The 19,638-nt window shown below is 45.8% G+C and overlaps 1 protein-coding gene across 3 annotated transcripts in view; it reads right to left on the reverse strand.

Annotated features, from left to right (window-relative positions):
- The window catches only part of mmp17a (matrix metallopeptidase 17a), an 85,619-nt gene that overhangs the window by 52,911 nt on the left and 13,070 nt on the right, over positions 1-19,638 (reverse strand). The gene's annotated exons all lie outside the window — the stretch shown is intronic.

Genomic DNA, 19,638 nt, shown 5'->3' on the forward strand with positions numbered 1-19,638 from the left:
AAGCTCTCCTAAAATGGCTTAGGTTATACAATCAGATCTTTACGAGCGAACAAGTGGATAAGTACCTGTACACAGGGTTGCAATGTAGCACAAACTAAAAGGCCAAATTAGTGCATTTGTTCATTAGCAAATTTAAAAAGAGCAGCAAAATCTCACTTATCCAAATACCCATCCTAACAGTTGCATTAACCAGGAGGGTCCATTAGTGCTGAGATATAAGTTTTATATAATTAGTCATTCTCATTTGTCACTATGTAAATGAAAGCAAAAAGACAAAAAAAAAAAGATTGTTCTGATCCTCATTACTTAAGCATGCAAGTTGTTAATCAATGTTGCTTAGCAGTGATTGTGAGATTCCGTGCATGCACTTACAAAGACCATGCACAGATAGAGATGGTGCTGAAAGTCAATTAGAGACTGCGTTGAATGGCACCATTACTACATTACATAGCATAATGACATGCTTATCTTAAAAGATTTCCAATGAATTAAGATTTAGATATAAAAGAACAGAGATGAAAAGACAACCCTCAGCATTTAGAGTTAACACATTCGCTATACCACCAAGTTATTACACCGGCCCTTCACTCGCTACACAAGTGTACACAGTGCGTGTGTGATGTTGCTTTTGTTTTGGTAAACAAACACCACTGAGAGACATGCTTTTCACACTCAAGACGTAATTACTGTGTGTGTTTACTTCATCTGGGGCACTGAGCCAAACTAGTGCACTCTGGGTGAATATACACAGGAGAAGAGAAGAGAAGAGAGAGGGTGGGATGTTAGGAAGAGAGAGAGGAGAGAGGGAGGGAGAATGTTAGGGAGAGAGAGGAGAGATGGTAAGAGAGATGCTCTGGATTCATTTAAAGCTTTTACAGAGCATTGGAAGAATTGTAAAAAAAAAGTTTAATAGAAGCTACATAAAAGAGACATTTCATAGACGTTCACAGCCTGCATGTCCCAAGTGCTATGAATCCTCCTTTTACAGATATGTTATGTAAAGTATATTCCTTTAAAAATGTTTTCATTCATTAAAATAGTTGCAAGAAAACCTACCATCTTATTAGAACTAGTATTTATAATCATGTCGTAACATGTTTATTACACATTCTTAATGTGCCAAATGCATTGATAAATATTGTCCTTATAAAAGGCTGAGTAAACACGCAGTGAGGCTCCATGGCCTTCACAGGAGTCTGAATAGGAGTCTCCGAGGGGACGTACAGACTGAGACTGGACCATGGAAAGGCTAAGGCAGCGTGAAAACTCTCCTCAGCCCAGGGCAGGAGAGCCGGCCGGGCCTGACACAGGATCACACTGGGTTTGTTTTAACTCCCACGCTTACACCCTAACAGGCTGGACACGGCTGCCAGAGAGCTGCACTGTCCGTTTTCAAACTCTCCCCAGGGGACAGTGAGAGAGAGAGAGAGAGAGAGAAAGAAAGAAAGAAAGAAAGAAAGAAAGAACATATTCTCTGTCATACATTCACAATATCTATACATACACAAAGGCCTCCTGATGTGGATAATCTGACAGTGGGTGGGGAAGGGGAAGTGATGCATACTTTGCCAGGAGGCCTCTGAAGCAGAAGCGAACGCCCAGTGCTGTACTTATCTGCTGAGCTGCTAACAATCGATGGCTCCCTGTCCCAGCAGAGGGATGATCAATAAGGTGTGTGGTGTGTGTGTGTGTGTGTGTGTGTGTGTGTGGAGGCTAGTTTGTGATCACCCCTGCACATCAAACGAACCTGCCACAGCCATAAACACAGCACCCCCATCAAGCCACTTACCCAGCTCTGGACTTGACATGAACACACTCTGCATGTGTCTCTCAGAACAGCGTTTGCATTTGTGTTATAACCTATAAACACAGTAAATGGCGCACAGGGTGATTTACTCAATTGATTCCTGTTTCTGTATTATTCTGTTGTTTGCTTTAGCTGATGCATTCATCACTTTTATGGATAGAGTGGTAGTTATGTATGTATGACGATGTGCAAGCTGAAATACAGACAAACATATGTCACACACACAAGATTCGTGACCAGCTTTATAAACTGGAGTTGGACGCTTGGCATTTGAATGGCTGATGCCATAGAAATATGTGGAAATACTCCCTTATCTGGCTCTAAGAGATAGCATGAGAAGTCAGAGAAAGGAAGCACTAGAGTGACAGTCATTGCAAAAACAGAGAAGCAGAGAGTGAAAGACATGACACAGAGTGGAGAGTGAGAAGACACAGTAAGAGAGGGGGGGGGGGGGTGGGGGGCACAGGAGCTGTTTCCTCTGTTGTCAATCTCGGCTCATCATATGTAAGAAGCTTGTTCTGCTAAGACCAAGACAAGAATGACAGATATGGACTAGATGGAGGAGTAGGACACAGATGGGGATATGAAAGAGAGCAGGAGATATGAGAGGGAGAGAGAGGGAGAGAGATAAAGAGAGAAAGAGAGAGAGAGAGAGAGAGAAAGAGAGAAGAGAGAGAGGGAAGGTGAGGGAGCACTCTTGAAAAGCTTCACGTCAGGTGCTGGAGCGTCTGAGAGGCTAATGGGAATCACAGTCCATTAAACGAGTGCGGTTGAGCCCCTCGGAGCCGGCGCGCCGCGTGGCAGTGCTGATTCATTAGAACCGTCACGGAGATCAATACGGGCGAGCCTTCAAACGCACGTCCTCCACGTGAGGCGCTAACCAGCTCGGGTTAATTCCATCTGTCGTTAGCTCAATGGGGGTCGATCTGCACCGGTAACACATGCCAAAGGCCCACAGGCTCGACGCTGGGAGGGAGGGATATTACGGCTGGTGCTCCTGGGGAGATTTGACAAAGGCAAAAAAGTAATAAATTACCAGCGGGCGGGAGAAAAAAAAGCAGGAGCTGTCAATGGAGTCGCACGTCCTAAAGACAACACCGTCTGGGATTTAGAGTCACGACATCATCTGGTTTGGAGTAGTCAATCTCATACGCGGAAAGGCACGCTCATTTAAGCCCTCTGGCAGTGCTGTGAAGCTTTAGCTGGCACAGTGTCCCATACATCTGCACATAAAGGAAGACCAGCATTTAGTTCCTGTGAGTACCGAACAGCTCTGTCCGCAATAATGAGGGTCAGCGAATTTCATTTCAGTTTTAATTCACATTTTTTGAAATAATATCTTGAGGAAATATTCCTTGTATTTCAGCAGATTTGAGGAAAATGAGTTTTTGTTCTGGTGACTGCGTCAGACTTTGTAATCACAGGCAAAAACATGATTAACATGCAACCAAATCAGGACAATGAGATGTCTGTAGTTGACAGTCAATCATGTGTCCTATCTAAAGCAGAGCTAGTGCATGTGTTTGGGTGAGGTTGGGGGGGGGGGGGGGCACTGTAGGGAGCTGTCATTGCTTTATTTGCATAATTGGAAAATGATAGGCTCTCATTACTTGTGACACAGGAAAAAATGAGCTGCAGCTTGCTCAAAACTCGGCATCTCCAGTGAGCCTTTTCATGGAGGCTTCTTTGCTGAAAGAATTTTTTGCAGAAAAATGCTGCAGTGTCAAAAAATTGCATAATAATGATCTGTAAAATCAAATAATAGACACTGAAGAGACTGCCTCATGAAAAAAACATGCATTTTAACTTCAGCTGCTCTTTAAAAGGTTATTCAATTAAATAATAATCTACCCCGGATCATGTTTTTTGCATAACCCTTTCTGTCTGTCTGCCAAACCTTATTTGTCTTTTGATTCTAAAGCAGGACAACAGATCACTGCACACAGAGCCTTTGAGAAAGAAATGGATGCTCAAAAAATGTATAAAATCCATTTTTAGGAGCATGTGTGAAAGTATAGTGAGCAGATCCTTTTGCTTATTCTGCGCTAACAAATTTAAAGTGATTTTACTTCAACCGTAAAAGTTTAGTGGGGCTGTTCAGTCACTGGAACGGGATTCAATGGCCAGGACATAACTTGAAAAATGACAAATAAAGTTTGCACAAAGCAATAAGCTAACATTTACCTGCCAAGACTTGCAGCTCTGAACCAAGGTCATTCAGTGTTAGCAACTAGCCCGGAGGTATCCCTGCAACATTTACACGCCACAGAATACTGATGGGCCGTGAGTGCACCAACGTCTGTGTTAGAAGAAAGCAACTGGAATAATCCCTGAGTAACCTTCAGCCCTACCTGTGCACAGAATCCTTTTACCGGGGAAGAGTAGGGATGGATGAAAGGATGAAAGAAGAACAAGTAGAAAGATGAAAAACAGGTTTTCTTCTATTCCTCTATTCCCTCTCTTTTCTGCCTCTCTCTTGGGCTACATTGGAGGCCTTCATATCCCACACCTCATCTCTCTCTTTCATTCTCTCTCTCCCTCTCTCTCCCTCATCTCTTCAGGGTCCAGTTATTCAATTCCCTTTCAGATGTAACATAAAGAATTTAGTATGTCTAGAGGGGCAGGCCAGACCAGTCCCAAACAGCCATATACACGTTAGATAAACCTGCATTTGACCTGCTAGCTGGAATGCTGAAATTTCCTTTGCCCAAATTCTGTGAGTATACATTTAACAACCACTCCTGTGGTCGAATATTTACCGCCTCGAAAGAAATCAGTGTCGATGCCACATCACAGGGTAGCCACAGCGGCATTATTTACGTGTGGGCTTTAGTGCTCGTGCCCATTGGGGGTTGGCATGGGAAGGCAAACAGAGAGTTGGTTCAAGTTCAGAGCGCAAACAAAACCCCCTGATGTCAGGCGCATGCAGCTCCGAGATGGATGCATGACTGTAGTTTGGTTTTGCTGCTCAAGTGTGTCCCGGGAAAAGAAAAAAAAAAGAATCTCCCGGAAAGTGTTTAATGTCAAGTCCCCCCCCCCCACTTGATTTAGCCACCAATCTGGCGTGGCGCCGAGCCAAGCCACACAAACAGAAGAAGCGCATAAACCTCGGCACTGTAACCCCACAGAGATATTTATTACATGTGCCACCGAGACGCGCCGGAGTCATGCAGATTGTCTGCTGACTCCTGGTAAGTGTCGTAATAGGCTCTCAAGAAGTGGAGAGAGGAAAACAAACAAAACGTTGCGTGGCCAATGTCAGTCTGCATCTCCCTCTCCACCTATCATGTGTCACTGTATACATGGTGTCTGTATACATTTGGTGTCTGCGATGGGAGGGAGTGTGTGTGTGTGTGTGTGTGTCTGTGTGAGTGTGTGTGTGTGTGTGTGTGTGGTTGAGTGTATGCATATGAATGTCATTCCATCAGGACAATTAATCAAACAGTTTGCATGGGTGCACATCTGCGCATGAATATTTTGACGAATTATTTCTGTCGATGTGTGAGCACAAGTCCCCACGAAATTCTGGCCTGCCTCAGCCAAAGCCATGGCCCCCATTGTCATGGCGACAGATTTACCCACACAGCAGTGGCAATAAGCCGCTGCTGTCACTGGGAGCTGAGGAATGGCAACAACTGCGCGACGAGACCCCATGCTGCATCAACAATAACTGTATCACATTAATATCCCAGCTTGAGCCTTCGGAGTGACTCTTCCCTCCAAACTGACAGGGATTTTCATCCTGTAATCAAGTCTCGACTGATATTATAATCTCCATAAAGAGATTGCCGCTGTGATTACTTGTTTCTTTATCTCCGAAAAACATTGAGTGGATGAATAAATAAATAAACAAACACGCGGAAAGTCGACGAATGCTAAAGTAGCCCATGGTAATATACAAGATTAAAGACAGAGGACCTGCTTGAGTCACTGCACATGCTACGTGAATAGACTTAAACAAGTTGCAGTATATGATAGCAGACGCTATAGGCTACTCCAAATTGTAGACATACCTCAAGTCCAGCCCCAGGCACTAGCAGGAGACAGTCGGAGCTCTGTGAGAGAGAGCCTACCTACAGCAAAAAGCCCCACAGTTAAGCTTAGACAAAAGACATAAACCATAACAGATAACTGCTATAAAACAAGCTGAGGGGCAGGGAGAGGGAGAAGTCTGGACGCAGAGGAACAGCGCAATAAAATAAAGCAATTCATAAAAATGAAACTGAGGGCGTTTAAACAAGCTTGACTCAACATGGTGGCTTCCTGAAGCTTGCACACTGGTTTTTGTTATTGTCCATAAAGAGTTGATGCTTGAACTTTGCAATCAAAAAAAGAAAATGAAAAAAAAAAAGACAAAACAAAGTGAAGTCCCCTCCAGCGAATGTAAGGACAACTTGTGAGGAGGCGACTGTTTGTTCAGTAGCTGAGAGAGGTTGCTAACAGCCTTGAGCTTTCCGCTGCGGAGCCAATGAATCAATTCCTCCAGCAGGCCTCCATGCTTCCCGACCCCTTCCCGCCTTAAATTAGATCTCGATTTCCCAGAGCTGGAGGAGCGTCCCTGGGAGCCCGGTGAGGGGGTCCACTTTGTCAGGGCGGCACAACGGTAGCCCAAGCACCACTGGGCTGAGGCTCTGGCCCTGTCAGAGTCCCTGGTGATCACAAGACCTTGCTCGCTAATGACTGCTAATTAACTTGCCGCTCTCATCCTTACAGTGTACCCCTCCACTACCGCTGTTGCTGTTGCTGGTTAAGGCAGAGGAGAGACAGGAGCTAGCTTTGCCACGGGGCTCCGATAACAAAGTGGCTTGGCACTGTGAAGTTGGCAAGTGCACATCTATGATTTATGAGCTATTGTTTTGGAGCTAGATACTTGCTACAAGGGGAGATATTTTTACTCATCAAGTTCAGTGGCTTTGACGTCACGTCTATGAATAGTATGATCCAAGCTCACACACATCCAAGCTCTCTAAGTGGTTTAAACCATCATAAATTAGGTATCTCTCCAATGGAAATAAGACAATAAATACTATGTATTTTCATGACATTTTGAAGTAGTAAGAGATTAATCAATTGGCTTGGCCTTGTATGCCCTCCAAAACAAGATTGCCAAGCCAGTGCTGAAGCGTTAAAATACGAGACACCTGATGAGTTACACACTTGAGTGAGCCTCTTCTGCATAACCCAATTTCCACTGACCACTGGCACAGTGATGCAATTTACTCTGACCTCTGGCTCTGTGATGCAATTTCCTCTGTCTCCTGGCAATCTAGCTCTTGGCCAATTGAGCTTTACTTCACAGCCAACATGGCCAGCTGTGGCGTATTCTGTGACAGTCAGCTGTGTCCAAAAATACAGAGCGGAAATAGGAGGGTGAGCAGTTCTTCACATTCTGCTCGATAAGATAATGTAAGGACTCAAAGAGCCAAAAGAAGGGTCACTGAAATAGCCGGCATCACTTGTCTCCTTCAAACCTATCAGTCAAGTGAATAAACAATGTCTGAGTGGGTCTTTTTTTTAAAAGAGGCAACCACTCTTTCTCTGTCTTTCTTTCTCCTGAAGTCCCACTCAGACCTCTATGGCACATCCGACTGCAGAGGTTGGGTGACCTCCTCGCAACGGACAGAAGGTGAGCCGAGATCACCCCATCGATTTCTAGCGCTGTTGTCTGTGCCCCACAGATAGCAGCCACACAACATTGGCATCTCGCCGCTCATTGACCTCTACGCCTGCCCACCCACTCAATGGCACTATTAATATATTACAGCATCATTCATAATACACTCACCAGACTAAAAGAGATTGTCGGATATAAAAACACATGTAAGTGTATCCTTGGCATTCACTCTGACATGACATATCAAATATTGAATCCCCTTCACTCATTTGTGCTACATTAAAACCAGCACATTTGGTTGTAAGAAATCAAACATGGCACACTTTGTGCTCCAGATGATTGTGTGCCTCCTCTCCCTGTGTAATTTATTCATAGTATATTTTGGCACTTGACGAAACAGAACCGTTTAATTCTGGAGGGAATCGGAGGGGTTTATTAAAATCCAACGCAGGAAAGTGGCGAGGGAAGTTGGGGCAGATGGATGCATAACCTCCGGCAGGCTCTGACAATTGATCTTCCTGAATTGATAATAATGCTCTCATTACTTTGATATTTCATAGAAAAATGGGTGACCTACCCACAGGTTTTATTGGCGGGCGGGAGCTGTTCACGGTAGATGGCCATCCCTTTAATGTAATTTCTGCAAGAGGTTGCCAACGTGGGGGCCATCTTCTCCAGAATTATGTAGATTTATGTAAAACATGCCTGGACCCAAGTACCTACATATATTGATTATGGACTACTGAATTCTGAGTACTGACAAAAAATGCCGCCCATTACTTTGCAGTATGCCGTTAATGTGTTCTGCACACTGTAGGAAGAGCTGGCTTTTATTTTTGTAGGAGCAGGGAGGGGGAGCCGCTTGAGTGTCGCTCCTCAGGCTCTTCCGGAAGAGTCTGCTGCACTCACAAAAAAGAGCTATTAACTGGAGTGTGTTTTTAGAACACATTTTGCACAACACATTGCTCAGTTGGGAGAAATGGTGCACACCTACACAGTTTTGAAAATATGATATTTTAAAAGCATAATTTACCCATTGACGCTACACCGTTGGTTTGGTAGCTACAGAGCCGTCTCTGTCTGTTGAATCTTCTTTTCAGTGTGACATGCTTTTGGGAGAGTGGATCCAGTGTCAAAGTTTTTCTTCGTGCCAAAGACAATCCCCTGTGACCGCTATAAATCGAATCACTGTGGATACATCAGTGATGAAAAATGAAGTAATTTTTTTATGAAGAGAGTAAAAGTTTAAGGAGACACTTGATAGTTCCATGCTCACCAGACTGCAGTATGAACACAAATGTGATCACACTTTAGTTGAGGAAGCATGGGGGATTTTCCATTTGTTACTGCCACCAATGAGGCTATATTGTCCGCACGATTGGTCTGTTTATCTGTCAGTGTGCACCACATCTGCCCTGCAATTGAGAACTATTACACATCTATTCTCATCCTCATCTGTTAGTCAGTCCGGCAACGAAGAAGTGCCACTGGAAAATGGGGTGAATATTTCCTGGTGACTTCCTGTTACAGCTGTGGGGGCAAAATAAATGGTCTTGGCTAAACTGTTCTTGATTTTGTCTCTATTTACAGTACATGCCAGGGAAACTCATAATTTAGTCAATGAGTTATTTGACCTCCTGTTTTTTTAGTGAGAAGTGTTTGTATTTTTGAGGGGGTTTCAGGGTTTTTATTGTGATTGTTGTGTCTACCTCTCTTTTTGTGAATGGTGCTGGCCACCGTCCTATGCTCCATCACACTGGAAAGGTGTAAGATATATTTTGGATTATATATTTTGGAGCGGTTTCAATCCATGGGACAGGATGGCATAAGAATTTAGTTTAATTTTCAGAAATGTTGCGAGATATGGGGGTCTGTGGGTCTGTGGATAGGTGTTTTCTCCTAAGTTTTCTGAGATCCATTTAGTTTGAGGTGGAATGGCTGACACTATTTGTTCGTGAGCCATTGGGGAGCTATCAGACTCTTCAAGACTACTCAACTTATATTGTTGACAACTTTAACATTAATCATGATATGAAGAAATGGGCAATCTATCATTCAAATGAGCAAAAGCCACTGAAAGCTTGACAGCAAGTCTTTACACTGAATTTGGGTAGATCAAGCAGAGTCAGAATACAATAGTTACCAACTGACTGATTCATGTGGTGTTAAGTCCACTTCATTAAATCTCGAAGGCTGTCCATGCTAGTTTTCTGGCGGGCTAATTAGCTGTCATGAGCTTGATTAGCAGACTTCCATTGACTGCTGTCACTATTTCCATGACAGTTTAATTGGAAAGAGCAAACCATCTCTTCACTCAGTGAATGTTTATCCATACACAGAGATAGTACAACACAAACAAACTAATCACAGGCAACTGGCTACAACTCTGAGGAAACGTGACTGTCTCTTGTTTGTGTTTTCCTGATGGACGTCGATAAGCAGTGATGGGCAACACACATGTGTTTGGAACTAAAGATGAAAGGGACTTTCGACAGTCTGTGGGTTTCACTAAAGTAGTCCTGCTCAGCCAAGCACAAAAGATACTTGAATGGGAACAAATACTATCTCACAAATCTGCTGCGCACAAACAGCATCAATAAGAACAATTAAATTCTACTAATACTGCCAATGGACCTCCCAATTTGCACTCTCCCTTGATGCGTCCCTGCTTTGGGAAATCCAATCCAAACGCTCATCAGTTTGCCAGCTTGTGGCATGTTTACTGAAAATCAAATAACGAAAAAAAAAACTGTTTCTCTTCAGTATACAAACACCAGAATGTTTTAAAGCATGCAATTCCAATGTCGGCCAAAATCTCCATGAAAAATAATAATAGAAAACAAAAGCAATAGTTCCCATATGTTTCCTCTTAAGGACACTAGAAGCAAAACCAGTGTGTTTTAAAACACGCAAGTCCCATGTTGGCCATAATCTCTATTCGTCAAAAAAAGCATTAGGACTGCTTCCCATGTGTTCCTCTTCAGGATTTGAAAAAGCAAAACCAGTGTGTTTTAAAACATGCAAGTCCAGCATTGGCTATAATCTCTATGAATAAAAAAATGATTAAGAAATAGGATTAAATTAAATTATTTAAAAGAATTAATGACATGCACGGGCACACTGAGGGCTATAAAGGATTTCCAGTGTCAGCAGCTCAGGGACCATATAGTCATATAGACCTGGACATTAATTTTTATGCATTTACTTTATGCACAAAAAGGTTTTCATTCTGTGCAGTGTCCAATTCAATTAATTCATTCAGTTAACCTATGGATTAGGCTAGTGGACACAATGATGGTATGCTCAGGTTAATGTGATAAGCTAGACATTATTAAAATATATTATGGATAGGGTCTAAGAGAGGCTTAACAGAATAATACATTGAGGGCTCAATCAGCCTGCCAAGATGGACACTGCAGTAGATCTGTGGTATGCAGGGGTGTCCGACAGGTAGCGGTCAAAAATCCAACCCAGCGGCAAGAATGAGATCAGTGGCCAAGGCCACACACAAACACACAAATAGCCCTCAAGTGAAAGTCACCTCCTTTCCTGTAAAAAACAGATTAATTTAGACCAGCCACTTTAGGTGCGTGAAGGTGAGTTGTACCCACCCACACATACACACACACACACCCATACGCACACACACTCTCCCTCTCTCTCTCTCTCACACACTCACACACACACACTCACACACACACACACACACAGAAGATTAATCCAATTTTTGAAGAAAAAAGAAATCCCATTTTGACAGGGCAGCCTGAGGAGCGTTTGTCAAGGACACCCAGGGACACACAGTAATATTGTTATGAGTGATGGTGGACCTCGACTGTCTTTTTTTCTCTCAGTATGGGTCTGTATGAACACATGTACAGTATAGAGGAACGTAAGGCCCCATAAGTGATTAGATCATCACATTCATGTGTGTATTCCCACATTAAAAATATGACAATGACAAATACAACCAGTGGTGTTTTATTCATGCTTATGTTGAAGAGTTTGGGGATTTGCCTGCATTTCTGTCCCATGAGTCAAAGCTGATGTGTCATTTTAATGAGCAATGTGCAAGGAATGGACTTTTTTTGCCGCTGACATTAATAATGATGGATTAAATTATTTTTAGCATGCCTACAAGTCAGCATAAACACACATACCTGCATACTCTCTCTCTCTCTCTCTCTCTCTCTCTCTCACACACACACACATATACACACACTACATTACACTCCCTTTATCTTGAGGAAAAAAATATGCTTGATTGATTAAACACTAAGCTTAAATAAAACTCCTGACAATGGTATATAATATACCAGTGCTCAACAATGTGCCGTCAAAGCATTGCCATCTACAGTAACAGACAGATTACCTTGTTATAATCATGCACTTAAATTCAGCTCCCCGATTCGCCGCCACATCTTTGCCTTTCCAAATTAAGCCTAATGCGTCGTCTTTTTAACAAACAAGTCTCTGCAATAAGCCACAGACTGAGGCTTTCTTTATCATTTCCATGTCTCTGCTCTTTCACTCACTCTTTCGCTCCCATCCTCACTGGGACCAGAAGCAAGCAGCAATCGCGTCATTTGAACATTAGGCAGAGGTTTGAGCTTGATTCTTTACTGCACTTCAAAAGCCTGCGCAAGCCGAAATTATTTTCCTTGGCAACACATGCATCTGTGGAAGCTTTCTCCTACCCATTTGCTCTCCTCTCTATCTCTCTCCTTCTCTCTCTCTCCCACACCTTGTTCACACCTTCCTGTCTATCTGCCTCTATCTCCCTCACTACCACTACCTCAGTCTCATCCCCTCTCTCTCTCTCTCCCTCTCCTTTCTCTTCCCTCTCTTCGTCTTGTTAGGAACTGACAAATGCAAATGAGAGGCAAACGACAAGAGCACCTGCTGCGCTGGCTGTGAACGACCTGGAAAATGAACAAACTTATTAAAACCGAAAGGGGAGCTGCAGCCACAATCAGCCACTGGGTGCCTTTTTAGAATCAGTCTGCCAGAACCCCATGCATTTAAAACAAGGATGGGGAAGGTAGAGAATCGTCCTCACCCAACATCCCAGCCACCCACCCACCCGTTCTCTCCCAAATATTTTCCTTTTTTTTGTTTGGGGAGACTCAAACGAGCTCTGCGAGCAGTTTACGAGAAGCCTTGTTGTTGCTTTTGGGGTTTGCTTGATGCCGTTTCATGGTTGTCCCCATATATATATATACTCGCAGCCCTACGGGTGTATTTTGAGCAACAACATGCATGCCAGCCCAACACCAAAAACCACGTAATTACAAGCGCCTGTTGGCCTTCTGGACAGCCATCCCGAGGAGGCCCTTGATCTCCATGGGCACCGCGGAGACAGGGGGAACTCCTCTGCTCAAAATAAGCCTCGGCTGCACATGGTGCTGATTTGGGGTTTTACTTCTGAGGGCCTTGCTGTTGAATCGGCTCCAAAGTTCGAGTCTGACTTAAGTGCTGAAATCAGCGCCAGGGCCAATGGCAAATATCGCGTGCAGCGTCGTCACGGAGAAGCGGTTATTCGCTCTCTCTTTCAACCACACGGTTTTACTGATCCTTTACTACTGTAAGCTGGCTTCTGGCCCCGAGGGTATCCACCATGTCTTTCCTCTCCGCATTTAGCCACATTGAAGTCCTCAGAGGAGACAGCTCCAGCTCCTGCTTGTCCGCTCTAACTGGGTGTGTGAGTGGATCCAACTGGGTGTGTGTGTGTGTGTGTGTGTGTGTGTGTGTGTGGTTATCCGTAAGGCCTCCGGGCTACAATCCCTCACAAAGCTTGTCTCGTGTCTCGGAGACACTGCATTATCAGAAGTGCATAGAAAGTGGCATGTGAAGAACAGTGCTGGGGAGGGCGAAGGGGGCCTCATTATGGCGACAAATTGCCGCAGTGCTCCCAGACACGACACCTTAATCACGGGCTCAGTCAGTCAGCGGCCGCCACCACCGCCGCCTTACGTCAGCATCCACACTGGCCTCCACATCCTCATCGGTAGCAGGGGCCCCCGTGTCCTGCCTTACCCCCAGAGAGGCGAGCAGAGGAGGAGAGCAGAGCAGAGGAGAGGAGAGTAGAGGAGAGCAGAGGAGAGGAGGAGAGCAGAGGAGAGGAGGAGAGCAGAGGAGAGCAGAGTAGAGGAGAGCAGAGGAGAGGAGGAGAGCAGAGGAGAGTAGAGTAGAGGAGAGCAGAGGAGAGGAGGAGAGCAGAGGAGAGCAGAGTAGAGGAGAGCAGAGGAGAGGAGGAGAGCAGAGGAGAGCAGAGGAGAGTAGAGTAGAGGAGAGCAGAGGAGAGTAGAGTAGAGGAGAGCAGAGGAGAGGAGGAGAGCAGAGGAGAGGAGAGTAGAGGAGAGCAGAGGAGAGGAGAGCAGAGGAGAGGAGAGTAGAGGAGAGCAGAGGAGAGTAGAGGAGAGTAGAGTAGAGGAGAGCAGAGGAGAGTAGAGGAGAGGAGAGCAGAGGAGAGGAGAGGAGGAGAGCAGAGGAGAGCAGAGTAGAGGAGAGCAGAGGAGAGGAGAGTAGAGGAGAGCAGAGGAGAGTAGAGGAGAGTAGAGTAGAGGAGAGCAGAGGAGAGTAGAGTAGAGGAGAGCAGAGGAGAGGAGGAGAGCAGAGGAGAGCAGAGGAGAGTAGAGTAGAGGAGAGCAGAGGAGAGTAGAGTAGAGGAGAGCAGAGGAGAGGAGGAGAGGAGAGTAGAGGAGAGCAGAGGAGAGTAGAGTAGAGGAGAGCAGAGGAGAGGAGGAGGAGAGTAGAGGAGAGTAGAGTAGAGGAGAGCAGAGGAGAGGAGGAGAGGAGAGTAGAGGAGAGCAGAGGAGAGGAGGAGAGTAGAGGAGAGCAGAGGAGGAGAGCAGAGCAGAGTAGAGGAGAGCAGAGGAGAGGAGGAGAGCAGAGGAGAGGAGAGGCGGGAAGAGGAGAGGAGAGCAGAGGAGAGCAGAGGAGGAGAGGAGAGGAGAGGAGAGGAGGAGAGCAGAGCAGAGGAGAGCAGAGGAGGAGAGGAGGAGAGCAGAGCAGAGGAGGAGAGGAGAGGAGAGGAGGAGAGGAGAGCAGAGGAGAGCAGAGGAGGAGAGGAGGAGAGCAGAGCAGAGGAGGAGAGGAGAGGAGAGGAGGAGAGGAGAGCAGAGGGGAGGAGAGCAGAGGAGAGCAGAGGAGAGGAGAAGAGGAGAGCAGAGGAGAGGAGGAGAGCAGAGGAGAGGAGGAGAGCAGAGGAGAGGAGGAGAGGCGGGAAGAGAAGAGAGGCGAGAGTGGAGAGGAGAGGCTGTGTGCGCAACAGTCAGGCCCAACAGACTGACAGGGCTGGGTCACTGAGGGGTCGAGCAGCATTGGCAGGTCTGGGTGGCGTCTGCATTTGCCGTGACTGCCAATGAGGCGCCGGGGAGAGGTGTCGGTTCTCATCTACCACGGTGGATGTGCTCAATATGCCTCTATGGCGGTGAATCTCCCATGACCCCAGATCCCAGTCTCCATCCCAACACGTCTACACAGCGAAGTGTCGATGAAGAGGACCAGCCGTCCTCTCCCATACTCATTCTGCCTCTGGACAATTCTGCATCTGCACGAGCACTACAGATTATCCACCAATTTATTATGGGATGTCTGAGATTTCCTCCTAATTTCCCGCTCACTCACTTTTTTTTGCCAACTACAGTCCACACTCCATTCTTTTGCAAACCTCTCTCAGTTTTATCCGCTTCCTGCATATTTAACATCCGTATCTTTCTCTAGGCAACCAAACTCTCTCCTCATTTGTGTGTCTATCTGTGTGTGTTTAATTCCTGCTCTCTCTCTACCTCTCTCACACTCAAGTCTCTCCTGTTCTTCACTACATCCCTGCAGACACTGCTCCTGAAATAATCTTCCTGTCCCCAATCTGGAATCCCAAGATGCCCAAAAGATGGACAAGAGGGCCATGGCTATTTGAAGCATGCACCAAAAAACTGGGGCAGCACCAGAAATCTAGCCTATATCAGCCAGAGAGAGAAAGAGAGAGAGAGAGAAAGAGAGAGAGAGCACAAGAGATGAAGAGAGGCAAAGATCGGAAAAATGGGAGAGACAGATGAAAAAGGATGAGATAAGAGAGTGATATAGACAGTCCAAATGAGAGGGAGTAGGATAAGGGGAGATTCTAACCTCGATGCAGAGGGGAGGCGGAGCAGCGTTTAACCCTATCAGCCTGCATCACTGCATCTTGGAGCGCTCTCGCGCACAGGGGATGGGGCGGGGGGGTGGGGGTGGGGGTGGGGGGGGGTATGCGGCTGATGAGCACAATTAGGCGAAAAACTCCTCTTCCTCTCCCTGCCTGCACACCTCCCTCCTGCGTATTAGTCAGTGGAGACAGGTCCGAGTCTGGCTAAGAGAAATGCTATCGATTTCATGTTTGTTTCTTGTCCGAGACCATGCGGCCTGTTACCCCTCCCCCCTCTCTCACGCCCTTCAAGTGCTGCACCTCTATTGCTCTCTCTCTCTCTCTCTCTCTCTCTTTCTCTCTCTTTCTTTTTTCCCCTCCCCTCAATTTCCTCTGCCAGCTCTTTTTTATCTGATTGCCTCTTCCGGGACGACAGCAACCCACTGCCCACTTAACGCTGGCTGTCAGTCAATCCGCCCTCACTCCATCACACCACTGACCCCCCAGTCCTCCTCTGGTGGAGCCTCGGACTTCTGGCCCCGAGTGCTCCTGCTGAAATTGGAGCTGAAGGGGGGCGGGGAGGCTGGACTGGACTGGGGGCGAGAACTGACTTGGGCCAGCAGCAAAACGAAAACACATGAGGTGACAGTGCCCAACACCATTCTGAGTAGGCACAAGGAATTCGTAGGTCTGTGTGTGTATGTGTGCATGTGTGTATGAGAGGGAGATAGAGTCTTTGTGTGCTAGAGATGTGTGCATGTGTGTATGAGAGTGAGATAGAGTCCTTGTGTGCTAGAGAGAATATGTCTGTAAGTGAGTGAGAGAGAGAGTCTCTAAATTAGGTAGGGCAGGGTATTTTTGGGAGTGGGGCAGAGACAGACGAAAAGAGACAGAAAGAGAGAGAAAGAGAGAGGAGGAGAGAGGGAGAGAGGGGGAGAGAGGAGGCAGCTTCAGTGCCTCCACTCTATTGTTGATGAGTCCAGATGGTGCTCTCATTAAAAGATATTACAGTAAAGTTAGATCCCCAGCTTTAGGACAGAAACGGGTTGCACAGGCTAGATCATTATGACCCGCCAATCTCCTGAAAGTATCAGTGAGCCGGCCGCCTCACATAGGGGACGTCTTGCCTCGGTCATGCGCACAGCCCTCCTCCATGTGGAAACGGAACACTCTGAGAATACATTTAGTCAGTGCTCATCCGCTGTCGCCTTTCAACGGAATTCAGAAGTTGCCAACAAGATGACTCAACATGGTTTACATGACTGGGTATGTACAATACAGTGTTAATATTCTTTCGACATCCACCTTTCTTTTCCCTAACAAAGCCATTGTCTGTGCAACCCACAATTAGCTGACAATAGCACACAATCACTCATTATGTTTCTTTTGAAACGCCTCCATCTTCAGCTTTTACAATATCCTTAAACAGTCTCTGTAACATTCTTGTTCCTGAAACAGTATCTTCATTTGTGTGTGTGTGTTTTTTTTTCGACCATAAAGTTGGCGTGCCCAGTTTTAAGCATAGCGTAGTGTTTCATTTCGGAGACAGTAACCCTCTTGCTTGTTCATTACAGAACCATGAATTATGGTGCAACTCAACACTGGTTTCTGGCCAGCAAACATCTGGCCAAAGTGGTTTCCACATTGTGCTGATGTGAGGCTTTTTTCGTCCAACAAAAGAACAATGCAGAGTCTGCACTGGTGATTTTGACAATCCCCTACAGAGTTTTCCCAGAGGAGGGAAAAAGTACAAGTAGCGTGAAAAATATAACTAGATATAACAACTTCCTTTAACTGACAGGGATCTAATTTAGAAATAAAAAATGTTTACTTATCCTAAAGTTGATTTGCTGATACTTTGCCTGCATGTGAGTGTTTCTCTATCAGCTGACGCGAGGGCTCTGGAGGCAGCCAGCCGGGTTGGTGGGGAGCTCAGAATGCAGTGAAGAGCGCAGGTGCACACATCCCTTTACCACAACCCACCAGTGCTCCCATCCCTTCACTTAACACTTGACCAGTAATGTGGAGAAATACACCCTTTTGTCTTTGTCCCAGAAGACCCTCATGCAAATCTATACTGCAACAACCCCCCCCCCCCCCCCCCCCCACCTCTTCCGCCTCCTCCACACACATGCTGGTTTTCAGAATCAGCCACCTGTGCCTGCCAGGTGCGAAGACGATGGTGCACCATGCTGCGCGAAGTGAAAGAGTTCATTAGACACCCCCTGTTCACCCCCCCCCCCCCCCCACACACACACACACCACACACAGCCACACATTCCCCCCTCCTCCAATTCTCCACTCAGGCGTGCGTAATCCAACCCATGAGCGGTCAGCTAGCTAATTGAGGCGTTCCTAAGTGGACCGCTTGCTGCCTCGTGTCTTTGATTGGAAAGCCGGGTGACACTGCTCCAGTCCAGTCCTGGCCATGCAGGACAGTAATGGCGGATGGTGTGTGTGTGTGTGTGTGTATGTGTGTGTGTGTGTGTGGGGGGGGGGAGGTGGGGGGATGGGCAACATGTGAGGTGGCTGCTGACACCACAGCCGGGGCCAGGCTCATTATGAGCCCTGCTCCCTCCCCAGCTTAAGCTCCCATCGAGGGGCAGAGGATGGGGAGGATAACTGGGGCCAAAACCTTGAGAGATGCACCACCCAGGCCATTAGGGATGGGCAGGCGGGGATCTATGTGAAGTGCCAGGCACCAGCTGCTCCATCAGGGCATACTGAATAGCCAGAGACTGAGTGGTTTTCACGATATGGACCCAATTTGGGGGCTCACAATGAGCACCCAAAGGTTCAGGCTTTTCAATAGGTACAGTGAAATGTATGTGTGCAGGAGAGAGAACAGGTGTGGGAAGACTATGTACTTGGGAAATAGGGAGAGGTGTGAATAAATTTTGCATGGAGAAGGAGGGAGGGAGAGAGAGAGAGAAAGAGCAGGAAAAAATACAGCGAGTCAAGATAGATAAATGGGCCATTTGGGCTTTAGTAATGTGGTTTCACAATGTGTGGTAGAGTGCAGCTGAGGATGTGAGCTTTATCAGTAAGAGGCTATTTTCTTCTTAGTGGAAGTGTGCAATAAGCATTTTGCAATAATTTATTTAGTGTGGTTTAATAAAGGTTCATAGCTTAATATGAAGCTCAGTGTGCAGTGGCTTAATGGAGTAATTCCAAAATCAGATGTGCAGGGAAAAAACTCCAGTCATCATTACTGCCAAGTTTCTTACTGTTTTCACACTTCGCTAGTCCAGAACGTGAACGAATGGGGAACCATATACCGTTAATTTCAACCCAATTTCAAAAATCCATAAAAGTTAATAAAATTGGCATTCCTCGTTGGTCAATTCAAACATTAATCAAGCTCAATTTGGATTGTTTTTCTTCTCACTCGCTTATCTCCTCACCCAAGGCAAATGTGGCAGGCTGGAATATTTTGTTGAGCCACTTCTGCTCGCTTGTGGTGAGTTCAAAGCGTTTCGCTGTATGCGCGTCAGAGAGCAGCCACTGTAGAGTGGGATAATACACCGGGATTATGTCTGTGAAAGGCGGCTATACGGCAGAAGGAGCGGGTGTTTTATGTATGCATGATTAAATGCCAGCTCGAGACTGGCGGCAGCGCAAGTGGCTCGTGTCAGATCAAGACTCAGTTCAGCGGAATGGGTTGAAGGTTTGGCAGGGTTGACCACTGGCATATCAATGTAGTGTACGAAGGTGCTCAGTTGTCTGCTTCATTGTACCTAACACTCAACATTTCGAAAGAAACGCGCGTTTCAATATAAACAAACGACCAATACCCCCAACAAAGAGGAAGTCCAACTACTTCTTAGCCATTTGAAATTTTGTTGTGAAGGCTACTTGAGGCACTTGGGTTGCACAACTAACATTTTCTGTTGCATTCTAAACGAAATGAGTCAGTATAATGTTAAAATAATGTAAATATCCAAAGAAAATAACATTTTGCTTACATATTGCTAATATTTAACTTTTTCCAATGACATCATGCCTAAATTGAATATGATAACCTTTAGAATAAACCTCAGAACATTAAAAATACAAATATCAAACAAAAGTCTGGCAATCATTCGTATGGTAAGC

The sequence above is a fragment of the Alosa sapidissima genome, chromosome 13 (assembly GCF_018492685.1).
Source record: "Alosa sapidissima isolate fAloSap1 chromosome 13, fAloSap1.pri, whole genome shotgun sequence".
NCBI lineage: Eukaryota > Metazoa > Chordata > Actinopteri > Clupeiformes > Clupeidae > Alosa > Alosa sapidissima.